A 20,000-nucleotide genomic window follows, 5' to 3' on the forward strand; every position below is an offset into this window, starting at 1 on the left:
ACTGAGCATTGGTAAGAGTAGACTACATTTGTCTTCTTCAGAGGGTCGTTATCAGAGGGTGCTGGATTGTTCCTCATGATCAAGTTGCGGGTTTTTTCAGTCTGGTAATAGATGATGAGTTTCACTTTCGTGGTCTCATCAGTGGGTGAAACGTTGTTATTGAATATGTCTTTAATGGCCTTCTCATCCCGCTGATATTCGGCGTGCATGAGGCCTTTGTAGTAAAGTTTGATGTCTCTAGATCTGTTGGTGGAGGTGTCGGACCTATCTGTAGTTCTGTCGGACCCCTGGCTGGCGCTGTAGGACTCTTCCACCAAAGGGGACCCATACCACTTATCTGTAACTGTCCTCACTTCACGCTGGACTTGCTTGTTGCTGTAGCCGTTGTTGATGAGGACATGTGCGACCCTTTCCAGCTCCTTGTGGGTGTCAGTCCATGTCGAGCAGTGAGACAAGGCCCTGCGTACAAAGGCCTTGATGGTCGAGACCCTGTAGCGGGCAGGACATTCACTTTCGCCATTTAGGCACATGCCGAGATTTGTGGGCCTGGTGTAGACAGTGGTCTGGAATCCCTCGTTGGTGGAAGAAATCAAGACGTCCAGGAACGGGAGGCTGTTGTCAACGCTGTTCTTCAAGGGTGAAGTGGAGGACGCTGTTGTCCTCAAAGGTCCTCCTTAGATTCTTGATGGCTTTGGTGGAAGTAGCTTTGATGAAAGTGTCGTCAATATAACGGAAGTAAACGAGGGGGCACTCGAGTTGGGAGAATACCCTCTCCTCTACTACTCCCATGTAGAAGTTAGCAAAGAGTACGCCCAAGGGCGAGCCCATCGCCAAGCCATCCTTTTGTAAGTACAAGTGTCCACGATGAGTAGTAAAGGGGGCCCTTTTAGTGCAAATGGCAAGGAGGGTCCGAAGGGCTTGCTCTGGGATATTTAATTCAGGAGTCGTCTGGTCCCTGTAGACTCTATCGGCGATCAGGTCGATGGTTTCGTCGACAGGGACATTAGTGAACAAAGATTCGACGTCCATTGATGCAATGACCCCCTCGCCGCGGACGTCCTTGATCCTCTCTAGGAATTCGGCCGAGGAGGCCACACAGTGGCGGTCGGGGACATATGGCGTCAAAATCGTGTTCAGTTTCTTGGCCAGCTGGTATGTAGGCGTAGGGCATTGGCTGATGATAGGTTGGAGTGGGTTGCCTTGTTTGTGGGTTTTAACATTGCCGTAGAGGTAACCAGGTCTATAATCCCCCGAAACCATGGGTAGGTGTACGGCGTTAGTTGCGGCATCAATGGCCTCGACGGTACGATTTGCTTCCCTCTTGATTTCTTCAACAGGGTTGCTCGTGAGGCGCTTGAATTTGGTCAGGTCGGCGAGGATGGCGTTCAGTTTCTCGTGGTACACCTACCCATGATTTCGGGGGATTATGGACCTGGTTACCTCTACGGCAATGTTAAAACTTTTTGGCTTGCTCGGCGTGCGTCCTGACCAATCAGGACCCATGATTCCTTCCTACCTCTCAGCCTGGGAGGCCGAGCCGAGCTCGTCGTACATCTTCCACCCGAACTTACAGCCTCCGCTCGACCAATCAAAATTCGAGGCCCCTCTCTACAAACCAGAGCTGGGATATATAAGGACCCAGATCTAGCCAGAGCCTCACTTCTCGCCTGAAGACGGAGCAAGCTGTTCCGAAACGCGTCGCAACCCACTCCTGACTTTACCTGTTGTAATTTTCGAGTATTACTTGTACTTGTATTAATTACACCCAGCCTTAACCTGATTTGTATCCTTCACCCTTATGAGCTTCGCCAACTTGCTAGCTGAATGTAACAATCCTGAAAAAAGAATTCTCCGAAGAATCGAGAGATTGGACAAGAAATTGAATTCTGCCGATGCAGCCATAGTATTTAACTCCACCTGTTTGAAGGAGGGTCTCCTACCAAGATATTATTATTAGTATTATTATTGTTGTTGTTGTTGTTGTTGTTGTTGTTGTTGTTGTTGTTGTTGTCATTATTATTATTATCGTTATTATTATTATTATTATTATTATTATTATTATTATTATTATTAATTTTATTTTTGTTAATATTATTATTATTATTTTTATTATTACTATTGTTATTATCATTTTTATTATTATTATTAGTATTATTATTATTATTATTATTATAATTTTTATTGTTATTACTATTATTATTGTTATTTTTATTACTATTATGATAGTTATTATTATTATTATTGTTATTGTTTTTGTTATTTTTGTTATTGTTGTTGTTATTGTTAGCTAATCTACAATCCTAGTTGGAAAAGCAGAATTCTATAATCCCAATTACCCCAACAGTGAAAAATAGCTCAGTAAGGAAAGAAATAAGAAAATAAACAAAGAAGAGAAGTAATAAAAATCCAAATGAAATATTTCAACAAAAGTAGCCACATTGAAAAATATCTTTCATATAAAGATTATAAACAGAGACTTATGTGAGCCTGTTCAACATAAAAACATTCACTGCAAATTTGAACTTTTGAGATCATTCCACAACCTGGTCACAGCTGGAATAAAACTTATAGAATACTGTTCAAATAAAGTTAAAAGAAGCTGAAAGAAAGTTGTTAAATAGTGGAAGAAGGCGGCTAAAAAGTGGATACAGCTAGTGGGTGAGGGTGAGACCCTTTAGTAGTGCCTACAGAGCACCACTTAAGGTGAACTGTTAATACTTTTTCCCTACAGAGAAAGGCGAAAATCTATGTTACGTTTTCCATGCATAAGTTATATAATTAATGACCCCTAGATGGCCCTTGAAGTGCCTAACTTCAAAAAGGAAGCAAATGTCAAGGCATAGTATCTATAACCCCATACTACTGCTATTTGTATTACTAATATTACTTATGGTATTACTGCTATTGCTGATGCTACTAAAACTCCCACCACTTCTAGTTATAGTTAAACATAATCCTACTGCAATTACATTCACTGGTATCTTAAACTAATGAAATTATACAATTATACCTACTATAGTCAATTCTTTTTAGTGAGGCAGATTTGCACCGACTCGCAGGGGTGCCCTTTTTGCTTGGAAAAGTTTTCTGATCGCTGATTGGTTTGACAAGATAATTGCAACCAATCAGATAGCAGGAAACCTTTCCGAGCTAAAAGGGCACCGGTGCGAGTCGGTGCAAATGCGCCTCATCAAAAAGAATTCAGTATAGTATCCCAACGCTACCCCTCAGCCAATCACTTCTATTGATAACTTACTGAAGAGCATCTATGACACGAGGTATTCCTCCTCCTCCTCCTCCTCCACCTCCTCCTCCCTGTTCCTCATCTCGCGCGTCACTCACAAACATCCAGGTGAAGTTAACATCTGTTGGGTACGCGTGCACCAAACAGGTGAGCGAGACCGTCTGGCCAATTTGAGCTCCAATGGTGCTCTCGTTCAGGGCACAGATGGGGACGTCTGTGAGGGGATAAAATACATAAATATTAAGAATGAAATATAAAGAATAATCCTATTTATTTGCTCTTAAGTCTCATGTGAAGTTTTTGGACATCAACAACTGGGTTGATGAATGGATGTCAAAAAAGTGACAGATATCCAGCAAAGATAAAATAGGTTATTAAGAGGTAGAAGCTAGTGACAGTGACAACGTTCTAGAGACTGGCCATATATACTTATGATCAGCGTCCAAAGTCCCCTCTCCACCAAAGTTAGAACCAGGGAGGGCAAGGCAATAGCTGTTGATGATTCAGTAGGTAGACCTATAGGGTCCTCCAAACCCCCCATCCTTTAGTTCAGAAGATTGCTGACACTAAGAAAACTATCGAGTTGGCCTTGACCCGATCCCCAGTCCAGGATATCGCTAGGCAGTGACGTTTTCAATAGGCCAAAATTTAGATTGATGGAGTCTAATAGTTCTTTTTTGTGAAGAAAATTATTAAATGACATTTTAGTGGAGAAATTCTTTAATGTGAATTCCATATTTGTTATCTTTTTAAATATATATATATATATATATATATATATATATATATATATATATGTATATATATATATATATATATATATATATATATATACATATATATATATATATATATATATATATATATATATATATATACATATATATATATATATATATATATATATATATATATATATATATATATATATATATATATATATATATGTCATGTATATATAGTATGAAAAGTAATAGGCCAAGAACACTACCCTGAGGAACACCAGATATTTCACACCTTATTTCACTATGGCGCCCACCAGTAACAACTATTTGTCATCTTTTATTTAAAAATTCAGTAATGGTGCGAAGAATAGATCCACCCACTCCTAACTGTTTTCATTTGAAAACAAGGGCTTCATGATTAACACGGTCAAAGGCCGCACTAAAATCAAGTCCAAGCATACAAACTTCCTGACCACAATCAAGGGATTTCTGCACAGCACTGGAGGTAGAAAGAAGGGCATCACTTGCTCCAAGGCCTTTACAAAAACTAAATTGCAAACTATGGAGTGGATTATTACCATCAGCATACCCTTTTAGACGTTTTGCCAAAAGATGCTCAAAAACTTGATATAATAAAGGATTTATGGAAATATGGCGGTAATTAGCTGAGCTAGAGCTGACAATAATAAACACACTTGACTGTCCCCATTCTCGGAAAGAACTCACTATCTCAGGTTAGGACTGATCCACAATTTATAATGAATCTCTTAATACTTTGATATATGGAATACCAAATTATGGATGCAATAGTTGAACAGCAGAAATATTTAAAGGAATTATTCCGAATGATATCTTCAATGCGCAGTTAAGCGATGCAAATGTTTTATTGCAATGCCAAATACTGGTAAAAAATTATCTTGATGACGCTTATGAATAAATGTCAAGATGCAACAATAATCTTCACACGTGACAATTAATAATTTAACTATAAATTTTTGACGATTAATTTTTGATTTAATATTGTTAAGAAAGCATTCATTATCTTTCATAGACAATATTTAGATACAGCATTAGTGTATATAAAACAACAACAACAACACCATATGCAACCGTTTCTAGTTCAGTATAGAACAGAGGTCTCAGACATGACCTTATTCATGTCTGAGGTTTGACCATTTGCGACCGTTTACAGTTCACCATAGAACAAAGGTGTCAGTCATGTCCTTATTCATGTATGTGGTTTGGCCATTGGCAACCGTTTCTAGTTTACAATAGGATAAAGGCAACAGACATGTCCTTATTCATGTCTGGGGTTTGGCCATTGGCAACCGTTTCTAGTTCACCATAAAACAAAGGTGTCAGTCATGTCCTTATTCATGTTTGGGGTTTGGCCGTTTACAACCGTTTATAGTTCACTATATAACAAAGGTCTCAAACATGTCCTTATTCATGTCTGGGGTTTGGACATTTGCATCTGTTTCTAGTTCACTATAAGACAAAGGCTTCAGGCATGTCCTTATTCATGTCTGGGGATTGGGCATTTGCATCTGTTTCTAGTACAAAGGGCACAGACATGTCTTTATTCATGTCTGAGGTTTGGTAATTTGTAAACGTTTTTATTTCACTATGGGACAAAGGCCTCAGATATGTCATTAATCATGTCTGAGGTTTGGCTAATTACAACCGTTTCTAGCTAACTATAGGGCAGAGGGGCCTCAGACATGTCCTTATTCATGTCTGGGGTTAGGCCATTTGCAAATGTTTCTAGTTCACTATAGGACAAAGGCCTCAGACATGTCCTAATTCATGTCTGGGGTTTGGCCATTTGCAACCGTTTCTATTTCACTATAAAACAAAGGCCTCAGACATGTCTTTATTCATGCCTTGGGTTTGGTTATTTGCAAAAGTGTTTAGTTCACTAAAGGACAAAGACATCAAACATGTCCTTATTCATGTCTGGGGTTTGATTATTTGCAACTGTTTCTAGTTCCCTATAGGTCAAAGGCACAGACATGTCCTTATTCATGCCTGGGGTTTGGCCCTTTGCAAATCTTTCTAGTTCACTATAGGACAAAGGTCTCAGACATGCCCTTATTCATGTCTGGGATTTGGCCATTTCATTCACCACTGTGGAATGGCAATTCTGGGAGATTTTCGCCTGATCGCTCACAGCAAATCAACCTAGTATGTGTGGCCCTGACTGTTACAGTTTTGCTGATTCCTCTCACCACTTTACGTTATCCCCATTGTTAAGAAAGCATTTAATATACTTCACAAATGACCAAAATATATCATTGTCAAATACTAGCCTAAATTGTTCATTTCAATTATAATATTTTTAACCACTTCCCAATAACAGCCATATAATTAAAGCAATCTTTAACATCGACTTAACCAACATAAAAACTCACATCTAACATGAACGGAGATATTCTTGCTGCTGGAATCTCCCTGGACGTTAGAGGCCTTGCAGTGGTAGTCTCCCGAATGGTCTCTAGTGACATGGTGGATGGCCAGGGTCGCTTCCTTCAGGATTGTGATCCCACTGCTGTTGGGATTCAGCGCAACGCCCTGTAGGGGGGGGGGGGGAATACAAAGGTGGGCTACGTTTAGAGGTGACAGTCGCTGGTTTTATGGATGCATGTTGTTTGTTTATATGGGGTGGGTTTTGAGAGAGAGAGAGAGAGAGAGAGAGAGAGAGAGAGAGAGAGAGAGAGAGAGAGAGAGAGAGAGAGAGAGCGTATATAGAAGCCAATGAATAAGATTTGCGTCTTATATATGTGTATATATATACATATATATATATATATATATATATATATATATATATATATATATATATATATATATATATATATATACACATATATGTAAACATCATATATATGATATATGTATTGGTGTGTTGCATCATAAACTTTTCTTACAAAACTATTACAAAAAAACAAAGTACTTATTGCTATGCTTAAACCTAAATCCTATTTAGCCAATGATAATATTAAATCTTATACTCGTATACATAAATTAGATTACTTAAGGAAAAAAATCACTTGAACCAACATCTAAAAACAGAATTCCGAGCTGGAATTTCGAAGAACTGCAGATTTGAAAAGAAGAAAAAGAAAACTTTTTTAAGAGATATTAGAGTACAAAGAACTTCTCAAGGAGAGGGGGAAAATTTTCCACATGGCAATTACTCTGACGAACAATAAACAAATTAGAAATGAAAAGAGAAAGAAAAATGGCATAGAACGTTGTGAATTCTTACATTTTGGAAGAATTCGATTTTGTAAGGTGGAGGGTTGGCGTCTACGATACACTCGAGGAAGAGGTCGCTGCCTTCTGTCAGGAGTTCTAAACGTCTTGGCCAACCAAGGTTGACTCGTACGTGAGGGCGATCTGAAATTAGATGTATAGGAAATACACACACACATACTCATATATATATATTAGTCGTTAACTAGCCCACTGCGTTACGAAAGCCTCAGACATGTCCTTCCAATAAGAATAACAGAATGGTTCTCTCGAGATTACAAAAGAAGCTGTGGGGAAGGAAGAGAAGACGGTGGATTGGTGAACTAAGAAAGTTTGTGGGTGCGAATTGGCATAGAAAACCCATTATATATATATATATATATATATATATATATATATATATATATATATATATATATATATATGTATGACCCAAGTAGATTGATAATGAGATCTCGGAATATGGGTTTTCTTCATTTATTACAAAAGGTTCGTTCGTAAGTACACCGTACACAACTATCCTCTCAGGTGAGGGACTTGTCAACTCGAGTGCCCAAAGGCAACTAAACTCCCTTCGCTACCAAAATGCAATCCTCTACTATAACATGCTGAGATATAGGTTTTTGTGGAACACTCATGGTTAAAGAGTTCATTTACCTTGACGTACAAGACACATCTACATACATGAATTAGGACATTATTCCCCCCCCCCCAAGCTCCTCACTCCGGGAGGAGGTGCGCACTCGCGCTCACTAGTCTACAATGTAAGGACACTCCAACCCGGAATAGGCATGGCATGTACCATACAGAAATGCTACATAAAATATATATATATAGAAATCAGCCCCCCAAAAATAACACGTCTTCCACAAAAAAAAAAAAAAAAAATTAAAAATGAAATATTGCATGAAAAAATGTACACAATACAATATGAATAATTCCACTCACTACTTCTTAAGACCTTTGCTACTAAAATACAGAATACCCAAAGTGAAGGAAAATCATAGCATACGTTTTACACAACCTCATCAATAACCTCCCTCTGGTTGCGGGCAATACAGGCTTTTTGTGCGCGACAGGGGTAGTAATAAATATTCCTTCATCCCTCGTTTTTACTTGTCCGGGTTTATGGCACAATTTCGTAACACAACTCACCACCGCCGTTTCGCCATTTATTTAAATCACTACAACACTTGCACTTGCAACTTTCAACCAGTGGCCACTAGCCGTTTTTCCATGAAAATCATTCATCTTCCCGCCCTTCTCTTATAACATTAAGTATAAGATATTCACATCTACACTTATTCTAACACTGCCTATCCTCAAGGCTGAACTTTAATCCCGCAGCCACTTGCCATTCGGGAACCGCCCCGGCCCCGGCAACCAGGAATCATATAAATACATGAATAATACAGCATCCGCCTGACGGATCTCACCTGACCTATTTAACCTCTGATTGTTTTAAGGTTCACTCAGCAAATGTTATACGTATTGCCACACAGCAAAATTACCACAACATTTTACGTATACATTAAGCATCATCATAAGAACACATTGTTATCATCAAGTTTATTTAAAACACATCAAAAGAAGAAATGAGGTCTGTTCAAAGAACAATAAGAGCAAAGAAAAACAAAATTTCTACTCATCAACTCGAGGAATGTCACGTATGCAGGGGGTAAGGAGGAACACTTTTGTAAACTACTTCTTCAGGCACCATATGTATGTGTGCCTGATGATGTTCATACACTGCGTCATTAACAATGCTTTGTATCACAACTGTGTTAGATTTAAACATCTTTACTCGGTACGGACCCAAATACGTTGGTTCTAGTTTATGTTTCCTAGGTTGTAATCGTTTCAAATACACACGATCGCCCACAAATACTTTTACCGGTGCGGTTTTGAACCGACCATCATACTTTGAGCTGTGTTTTTCATTAGCTCTTTTCAAAAACCTTTCAGTGGTGTTCATTACTCTCCTCAATAGATTTAATAAATATACATGGTATTGCTCAGTTCAATAATTTGGCAACTGTTGCGAATTAATGAGTACCGTATATGGTAACACAGGATCCTGTCCATACACTAAAAAGAAAGGGGTGTCCCTGAGCGAAGCATTATGTGCAATGTTCAAAGCTAGCTCAGCTGTAGGAAGCATGGCGTGCCAATGAAGGGAGTCATCAGCCACTAAGTAACGTAAAATTCGCACTACTTCCCTATTATGTGATTGCACTAAGCCATTTGCTAAAGGCTTATATGCGGTCACTGAAAGGTTTTCAATTTTCACCAAGTCCGTGACCGATTTCAGCACCTTATTTATAAACTCGAGACCATTATCACTTATCAAAATTTTCGGGCAACCAAACTTAGTAATGAAAGAGTGCATGGGCTAATGAATTTGCCGATTTATCCAACGTTTCATAAGTATGAGTGTACCGAGTAAATGCATCCACAAATACGCATATATACCTATGTTGTGTTAAATCAGTAGGAAATAGACCTACTACATCCATATGCACTCTATAAAATTTAATAGGAATCACAGACCACTTTCTGGCTTAAGGTACAGTGTTTTTATGTTCTTTGAAACAGTTACATGCATGACAACCTTTTATGTAATTCTCTATAGTTTTTTCATTCCTAACCAAAAGAAGGATTCACGTGCTCTCCTTAATGTTCTATCAATCCCTAAATGCCCTGCATACGGAATTGCATGTACAATATGGATGGTTTAATTAATTAAAGAGGGAGGAAGAACTACCTGTGCACAAAATTCCCCTCCCCTCTTCTCGTAAGCACAGTATAAGATATCATCTTCTAAAAAAAAAATTCTCACGAGGCACATTCAGAAATGACGGAAAACTCTCTGATTCCCCTTTAATCACTGCTCGTACTCTTTCCATCCATTCCTCTCTTTTCTGTCCCTCTCGGACTTCTTTTGTGTCCTAACCTTCCAAGTCAATCAAACCTGCATCATCAGGTCATTCATTCTGGACACTCCTGGTCATGTCCTCGGCCACCCACATATGTTCATCTTCAACGCTCATCTCTCTCTCTCTCTCTCTCCATCTCCTGACTGCTCATCGGGAGAATTCACATCCTGTTCTCTATTATCTCTATTTCGATGGGGTCTTCAATATTTTGGTTACGTTCTTCGTTCCTCTTTTGTGCCCTAGCTGTTACTCCTATTACTGTACCTCTAGAGAGAGCATCAGCTATCTTGTTAGCTTTACCGTCTATGTGGTGAAAACCCTTTATATTAAACTCTAACAATCTCTCAATCCATCTCGCTTGTCGAGAGGTCAAATCATTTTTATAATACAAATCACGTAAGGGGTGATGGTCAATCTGCAACTCAATCGATTGACCTAATAAAAAGAATCAATGCCTCTCTAGAACCAAAAGAATAGCCAAAGCCTCTCGATAAAATGTACTATAATTCTTTTTTGCCCCTTTTAACGCCCAGGAAACAAAACAAATGGGTCGCTCTCTGCCTTTATCATCTTGTTGAGAAACTACGCCACCAATAGCTACGCTACTCGCATCTGTTGTCACTAAAAACGGGCGATCAAATCTAGGTTAAGCGAGTAATTCATTGCTAGTTAAGGCAGCTTTCAAATGGGCCCTTTCTTCTTCCCCTCACCAATTTATTACTTTTTGTTTCTTTAAAGCATCAAAGAGTCTCGCTATTTCTCTAAAGCCTCATGAATTTATGGTAATACCCCGCGAGCCCAAGGTATCCAGCTGCTTCCTTAGATTTACGTGACCTGGGGAAATCTCTGATAGCCGCTACTTTACTGGGGCAGGGTTGGATACCTTCTGGGGTTATCATGTGACCTAAAAATTGTACCTGTTTACAGAAAAAATTGCACTTTGACAAATTTATGTTTATACCATTATGTCGCAATGCTTCCAAAACTTTACGAATATTATTATTATGTTCTTCGGCCGTTTTCCCTGTAATTATGATATCATCTAAATACACAAGAACATTATGGCCATCATTAGTATAGAGAAGTAACTTGGAGCATTTTTAACACCGAAAGGAAGAAAATTGAACTGAAATAAATGATCGTTAGCTATAAATGCCGTTTTACATTTACTGTCTTCCTGAATGGGTATTTGATATTATCCAGATTTTAAATCAACAGTTGTAAAATATTTACTATCCTATACTTCTACAAGTAATTCTTTGATCGAGGGCAATGGAAATGCATTATCCTTAGTGACTGCATTCAACTTCCTATAATCAACACACAATCTTACCGAGCCATGCTTTTTCCTAACAGCTACAATTGGAGAAGCCCAGGGGATTCACTCTCCTCGATTATCCCTTGTTCCCTTAATTTATTAATTTCCCTTTCTATCTCTCCCTGGAAATGAATGCGTACCTTATAAGGCCTTGACCTGATCGGCTTTGCCTGCCCAGTTCCAATGCTCAAGTGAAATTGATGAATCCTCCCGGGTGGCTCATTTCCAATTGCAATTACATTGGAATAATTATTGATAATGCCACTAACTACATGTTGATATTCTGACGGACATAATTTTTCGTGCTTGCATAATCAAATTCTGAGTGCGTTCATCTGTGCGGGTTGGAGTTGTGGCTCCCAATATCCCATTATAAGCAATTTCACATAACTAATTCACACACAGAATCACTTCCTAATACAACTCTTTTATTTGACAAATTAACTGTCGTTATATTAGCTCTGTTCTCCCCACCTTAATGTTGACGAATGTTTTATGGTTTATGTGTAGTTTATATCCTCCTGATGTGTCAAGAACAATGGATGCCGCTGACTCTTGTGGATTAGAGGAGAATCTTTTTTCAATCAGTGAAACGTTGGCTTCTGTGTCGATCAGTGCTCGAATGGATTAATCTGGCAGGTAAATCCTAACTGCTAACATTCCTAGACGGTCATTACGAGATATGGGGCACGGGCCAATGACCTCAGCTGCAATGCCCGTGCTCCCTAGTGCTGCGAGGGTGAGGTCGGGGGTACCGATGGAGGTCCCATTGCCTGCTCCGTTGTCACCGCTTCCTCGGCTACTGCTTGTGATGTCAAGCGTGCTGGCATCGAACTCCCTCATCTCCCTCTTCCTCTGTTTCCTTTTGCTCGGATGTTGGGCGGGAGGAGGTGTACGTGTGCTACAGGCCGCCCGCCCTGGGCGTTTTTTGCTGAGCACTCTTGAGATAGATGACCGTAGGCCTGACAAGTGTAACAGCAGGGGATCTCTGGGTGGGGCATTCTACTCGTCGGTGCCCCTCTCCCCTACACTGCCAGCATTGCTGACTGCATTCCCCTATACCCGTCTTTGGGGGTCGAGTGCCTCTCATGGCTACCAACTTCTCGGAATCGGGCCAGTTATTCCAAGTCATTTTTTCTTCTGGAAAATTGTCTAAAATGTTTTGTATCGCACTCACTACGTTTGCTAACGAGCGATTGTCATCGAACAAATAACCACATAAATACGGGTTTACTAATGTGCGAATATGTTTACGGGCAATCGCTTTTTTATCACCTTCTGGGAGATTGGCACTCCGGGTAGCAAACGAATCGCAATCGTGAAAAATGTGAGTTGCAAAACTAAGAACGGATTCACCTTCACGTATTTTGGGTTGTAATTTTCTTTCATGTCTCCCTTTCTCGCATCAGGCAAGGCATACTTCTCAATTAAACCTCGTTTTATTTCATTATAACTTCTTAAACTGTCTTGTGGCCAACACATTACCTCCATTGTAGGAGCATCTTTCAGCAATCTAATTACTTGAATAGCTTTTTTTCTTTCCGACCACCCATATGTAGCTACTTCAAAGTTTCACTAAAAAACTTCAATCAATTGAAACCCTTCATTAGGCCGTTGATCATTAAAAGTCCTAATACTTGCCTGGAGTTCTGGCAACTTTCGAACTACAATTTGTGTATCTTCACTCGGTTGTGCGTGTTTACTTTCACTTGTGTGCGTTTGAACTTTGTTTATGTATGTCAGATATGCTTTGGATGCGCGTCGCACCTTTTCTCGTTCAACCAAGAATCTGTTCATTAACTGTTCTAAGTTTTCTAACTTATTTTCCAATTCTTGCATTCTAATTTCCTGTCTATATTCGTCAACGGGAATGCTATATCCCACTGCTCCTTCGTTCTTATCTCGTACAGCAGCAGCGTCTGCTATATTAGTCCTTGTGTATCTAGGCATCTTGAACTTTTATTTCACCGGCTCAAAGAATAACCTCACTCACAACATACACAAACAGACGCATTTTACACCTGATACCAATATGACCCATGTAGACGGATAATGAGACGTCGGAATATGGGTTTTCTTCCTTTTTTTACAAAAGGTTCATTTGTAAGTACACCGTACCCAACTACCCTCTCAGGTGAGGGACTTGTCAACTCGAGCACCCAAAGGCAACTAAACTCCCTTCGCTACCAAAATGCAATCTTGCTACAATGATATGCTGAGATATAGGTTTTTGTGGAATACTCATGATTAAAGTGTTCATTTACCTTGACGTACAAGACACATCTACTTACATGAATTAGGACACACACACACACACACACACACACATATATATATATATATATATATATATATATATATATATATATATATATATTGCATATAATGTCTGAGTTTGTGTGTATGTATATATATGTACATAATGTTTGAGTTTGTGTGCATGTATATATATGTATATAACATCTGAGTTTGTGTATGTATATCTATGTGTATATGTATATATATATATATATATATATATATATATATATATATATATATATATATATATATATATGTATATATATTTATATATATATATATATATATATATATATATATATATATATATATAATATCTATCTATATATATACATATATATATATATATATATATATATATATATATATATATATATATATATATATATATATATATATGTATATGTATATATTATGGTCCCGGGTCTAGGCACCAAAATCTATATTATATATTACAGCTGCCAAATTACATAACCTCTCGAGTTCCAAACTCACCTGTTTGTTTTTACATAAATCTGTTACACTTGAATAATACCCAAGCTCTGAGAAAATTATATAACTCCCAGATGGCACTATATAAATACACTGAATATCCAAAGGTCTCTTAAATACATTCAAAACATTAATTTAACTATTCAAAACAACCTCTTACATTGATTCTTAAACAGGGATTACGAGAGAACTATGTGAAAAATACTGGTGATCGAAATAATACACGCTTTACAAAAATAAATATATTTTTTAAAAATTTACAACATTGATGCGGAAAATTATCGCCAAAATGAATTACTCGAAATATTAAATCTGAACAAAAACTTAGACTAAGTCAAGAAAATAATACTTATGAAAATTATACAATCGCTTGTTTCACTGGAAATTGATTCATAAGAATATCTAATCTTGATAATTAATTACAAAAGTTAACCTTTAACACTCTAATGATTAAACTGTTATTGAAATGTACATAAAAGTAACTGATAAACTTATGTGTTTTTGGATCACATGAGGTAATCGAACAGTTAAGCCCAAATAAATACACCTCACTGCCCTCACCTAATTCTCACAGGGCCAATTACAAAAGTTTATATAATACCAGCACGTACAATAACAATAGATTTGAGATCACCTTCAAAGCTTCATTAACGTTTGAACACACCACACACAGTATATGTTGGGTAAATAACTTATTCACTTTGGAGAGGACACACACTGAGGCACTTGAGAGATAGGATGTTGACTCTTTCACTGGGACAGGCTGGATCTCTTCTGCAGCAATGCATCCCTGGGGGTGCATATATATTGACTTAATTATTCTAGATCGTTCTAGGTCATGGAGGTCCAGTAGCTTTGGGCCAGTGCCTAGTGGCGTAAGGTTGCCAACGATTGCATATCCGACAAATACCAATGCACAAGCGAGGCGACTCTCTCTCAGCCAACTCTTCCCTCCTCTGTCCTCAAAGCAATAAAAAAATGATAAAACTAACTCTGGAGTTTTCAAGAACATTCTAAACATGTGGAAAATATAAGAATTGCGCAATTTCTCACAAACATGACACAAAACCTCGTATAAACATCAAAAATTACATAAGCCCTAGATCATACCCATTGTGATTCGTACAGCACACTTGAATGAGATTGCATAAGACTTGGTAACAAAATACTTGAAGAAATTAAAAGTTATTTCTTGAAAATAACGTAAATTTACTTATCCTGACTTGAATGGAAAAGACAACAAAAGGAACGACGAAAGTCTTTTGCAATTTACATACAATTACTTATACCTACATGAGAGGAACTCACCTTACGAGCTGTCTGTACACCTCTTGAAAACACAAATGAAATACATGAATAAGATATTGGGGAGCCTATAACTCTACCCCTTGAGTCATTAGTAGCCATCGTCTGGCTCTCCCTGGTCCTAGCTTGGATGGAGAGGAGGCTTGGGCACTGACTACAGTATATGTGTATATGATTAGTCTGTAGGGCATTGTCCTGCTTGCTAGGGGATTGTCACTGCCCCTTGCCCCTACCATTCATGAGATACCTTTAAACCTTATTCCTCTATCCTCAACAGTACAACAGTACTCAGAAACCTCTTTCCTCTAGGCTATGAGATACAGGTTTGCAAATATCGGAATGAAGAGCAAAATATATTTGTTTTCATCCAAATAACAGATGCAAATAACTTGGAAGCTGATTCTCAACGGAAATTACATATTTGTATTATATAATTCTCACGTGGTAAAATAGAATGCGTCGGTTTCTGAATACCAACTAGTTTTCATAAACCAAAAATGAAGGAGTTGGAGAGAAAATTCCAAACGAAGAAAACAAGAGATATTTTTTTTCCATTTTCTCTTTCCCAGTGAATACGTTTGAAAATCTATCATAAAAGATACAGAATATATCATCCGAATCGTCAATTTAATATTGAAATATAGAGAGGGACACGAAGGCGAGGAGAATAATTTATAGTTGATGTTAAGCAAGAGAAATTGAAGGAAAAAATTGGACATAATCTATTAACGAATGTTGACCGATGTCTGTCAATCACTCGATGACAGATGATGTTGAGTTCGATAACGGTGATTGACGTGTAGGCTTTCAAGACAGCCGACTCTTCGTACCTCGCTATACTGAGCGCTCGGTTTCATGTACAGTTGGACACAGGAATTTCTGGCACACCTCCTTTGAGGTATTGCACCTTATCGCACCCTTACGTATTAAGACCCGCCCACCATTTCCATTACTCGACGAGCAGTAGGGGTTATACCCTTACTTCACGGTGAGTGACCAAAGAGATGGTTTAGGGGAGAGAGGGTAAAGGTGGTGGGTGTGGCTAAACACAGGAACTCGCCGCGCAGTAAGAGTGCGACACTGTGCACTTTCTCAGAGTTAGGTGTACCAGGAATTCTTGTGCCCAACTGTACGTATTTGTATATACATAAATAATTGCTTTTAGGAAATTTTATTGCAATTATTTTTCTATTTGAAATGACTTTCTCTATAATTATTGTCATCATGAATTCTTGTATAAAATATACAAGTGACTGAATGTGTAGAGTTAATTTTTGTATTTGCAAAGCCACTGATTAAAAACTATTCATGAGACTCGCCTGTCAAGCTTCTTTTCAATTATACAATTATTGGCTTTCATTATTAATAAGGAAAGTTTTCATTACGTAATTAAATCGTTTTTCCGATGATACCAAACAGATTATTTAGATGAGAACACACTATTTAAAATTTCATAATTATCATCATCATCATCATCATCTCCTCGGTTGGATTTTGCCAGTCGTCTCTATCTTGAGCTTTTAAATCAATACTTCTCCTTTCATCATCTCCTACTTCACGCTTCATAGTCTTTAGCCATGAAGGCCTGGGTCTTCTAACTCTTCTAGTGCCCTGCGGTGCCCAGTTAAATGTTTGGTGAACTATTCTCTCTTTGGGAGTGCGAAGAGCATGCCCAAACCATCTCCATCTACCCCTCACTATGATCTCATCCACATATGGCACTCGAGTAATCTCTCTTATAATTTCATTTAAGATTTAAATGGTTTTATTTTTGGTTACATTATTTTCACGCCAAATAAGATTCCTGTGAAATTCTATCCCGTATATAAATATATAGAGGAGAACCTTGATATATTATTTTCCGATGAGGTTATTTTTTTTTCCATGAAAACGTCAATACAAAGACATCAAAGATTTGTTCATTTATATTTAAAAAAAAAAAATCCGTTTGTTCATAACAAATGAACAATGGGAAAAAGGTTACTTGATAAATTCTGTAAATATTCTATCGCTTGAAAACCCTTTTTTTTCATGAAGAATATATTTCCATAAAAGGCCACATATTTAATCCTTAGAATATATATGTACATTTTACGGACAAAAAATACATTCTTCATAACTCGTGTAACAGAAAAATATATTATATTCAATATTTCATAAATATTTTGTCACTAAAAAAGTGTTCTTTCGTAGGAAATAAAATGTCTATGAAATTCATATATCCCATATTTTTAAACGAAACCCTTTTTACTCCCAAATATGTATTCATAACAGGTAAAATTTACATAAATAAAAAAATCTTGTAAAAATCATATATCTCAAATAATAAAAAAAAAAAAAAAAATGCTCGTAAGAATGCATTCTTAACAAGAAGAATTCTTAAAGAAAAACCCAAGCCATAAAAAAACCCCATAAAAACCATATATCATACTAAAAAAAACTTCAAGTAGAAATATATTCATAACTAGAGGGGCACTCAGTAGAGCGCAGACCTCCGCCTCGTGAGTTTATTTCTTGACCTTTTGCTCGACCTTGACCTTGACCTTTGACCTTATCATGTGTTAATTATGTGGATTTTCATACACTCAAATATGAACCAAGTTTGAAGTCTCTGTGACAACGATGTCCAAACTTATGGCTGATGACGGGAATTAGACATTTTTATTGACCGTGACTTTGCCGTTTGACCTTGACCTTTCAAAATAAAATGATTTCCAGCTTTTTACATGACAGTTAATCCCTGCAAGTTTCATTACTCTACGATTAGAATTGGGGCCGGGAAGCTGTTCACAAACAAACACATACACAAACACATAACAGGGGGTAAAACATAACCTCCTCCCAACTTTGTTGGCGGAGGTAACATTAAAACTTACCATAAAGAAAATAAACATTAAATCAAGAAAAAAATCTAGCAATTCTTAACCCCGTTGATCTGCCACACCTCATAACTCAAAACAAGAAAAATTTCCATAAATAATAAAAAAAAAAAATTTTAATTATACAAAATGCAATGGCTAACCCTGGCAATGAATTAAAAAAAAATATATATAAAAAATATATATAAAAATCATTTCAAAAAATGCTCTTAGAAATACATTCGTAACAATAAAAAGATTCATAAATAAAGAAAAACAAATTTAAATTAAGAATGAAAAAAAAGGTTTCTATTCCCAACCCGGTTCGCCTTCCACATCTCAAAACTCTTTTCCCCGCATCTTCCACCCCACAGAATAAACTCTTCCCCAGGCAACTTACAAGCCACGTTGAGCGTGATGATGTCTTCGAGAGTCTCCAGAGGCAGGAGGGGATTCTCAGCTCGACACAGCAATTGTCTCATGTGGTGGTGCCTTCCAGGCTGCAAATGCAACACGCTCACCGTCTCCGTTCCATGGGTTGTTACCTGGAAATGGAAATAGCAGAGAGAAATGTTCCATATAAGTTATAAGCGTCTACGGTTAGAGAAACATCATATTTTTCCTCGAGGGAAAGACAGAGGTTCAACTCAGATTTGGCAATGCCGGGCAAAACACATGCCACATCTACAATTTTAAAACTGAAACTTAACTTTTAATAAATAAATCAATAATAGATGAAGTGAGATATATTCAAAATATCTTATAAGGAAAAAAACTACATTTTAAGAATTGAAACCGATTTCAATGAACTACTTCACCTTAATATGATTACCATAACATAAAATTGGCATCGTGTGAGCTCTGGATCGGCCACATATCTCAGCGATATTTGAAAGTTTGTCAGAATATAATCTTATAAACGTTAACTGTCAGATTACATCTCTCTGTCGTTTTACTACTTTTTATGTTTGTCTTTCATTCTACTTGTGTCTGTCCACGAGTGGAAATAAATATTAGTTTGTTAATTATAAGTGTGTCGTTTTTAAAGTTGAAAAATTGTATTCTACTTGAAAGATTTATGCTGAGATGATTATGATTTTTATGTAAACGAGAATTCTTCGTAGATGGACAAAAGAAAATTGCGGAAGTCATTAATATCACTCACAAACTCTCTCTCTCTCTCTCTCTCTCTCTCTCTCTCTCTCTCTCTCTCTCTCTCTTTTTTTATGTCCATACTGAATACACATTAAATTATGATGAAGTACAGAAATTAAAGATACTATAATTATTCTCTCTCTCTCTCTCTCTCTCTCTCTCTCTCTCTCTCTCTCTCTCTCTCTTACATTAATCGTCAGCTTCTGAATGAGCTTGCCTTTATGGTACCAGGTGTAGGGTTGCTCCCAAAAGCCTTGCAAGTGATTCTCTCTCTCTCTCTCTCTCTCTCTCTCTCTCTCTCTTACATTAATCGTCAGCTTCTGTATGAGCTTCCCTTGATGGTACCAGGTGACCCTAGCCGGTGGGTTGCTCCCAAAGGCCTTGCAAGTGAACTCTCTCTCTCTCTCTCTC

General features: G+C 37.5%; 1 pseudogene; it reads right to left on the minus strand.

The window, feature by feature from the left end:
• Positions 1-19,974, minus strand: part of LOC137622798 (lachesin-like) — a 30,143-nt pseudogene extending 10,169 nt beyond the window's left edge.
• Positions 19,975-20,000: the final 26 nt, after the last annotated feature.

This window comes from Palaemon carinicauda, chromosome 29 (assembly GCF_036898095.1).
Source record: "Palaemon carinicauda isolate YSFRI2023 chromosome 29, ASM3689809v2, whole genome shotgun sequence".
NCBI lineage: Eukaryota > Metazoa > Arthropoda > Malacostraca > Decapoda > Palaemonidae > Palaemon > Palaemon carinicauda.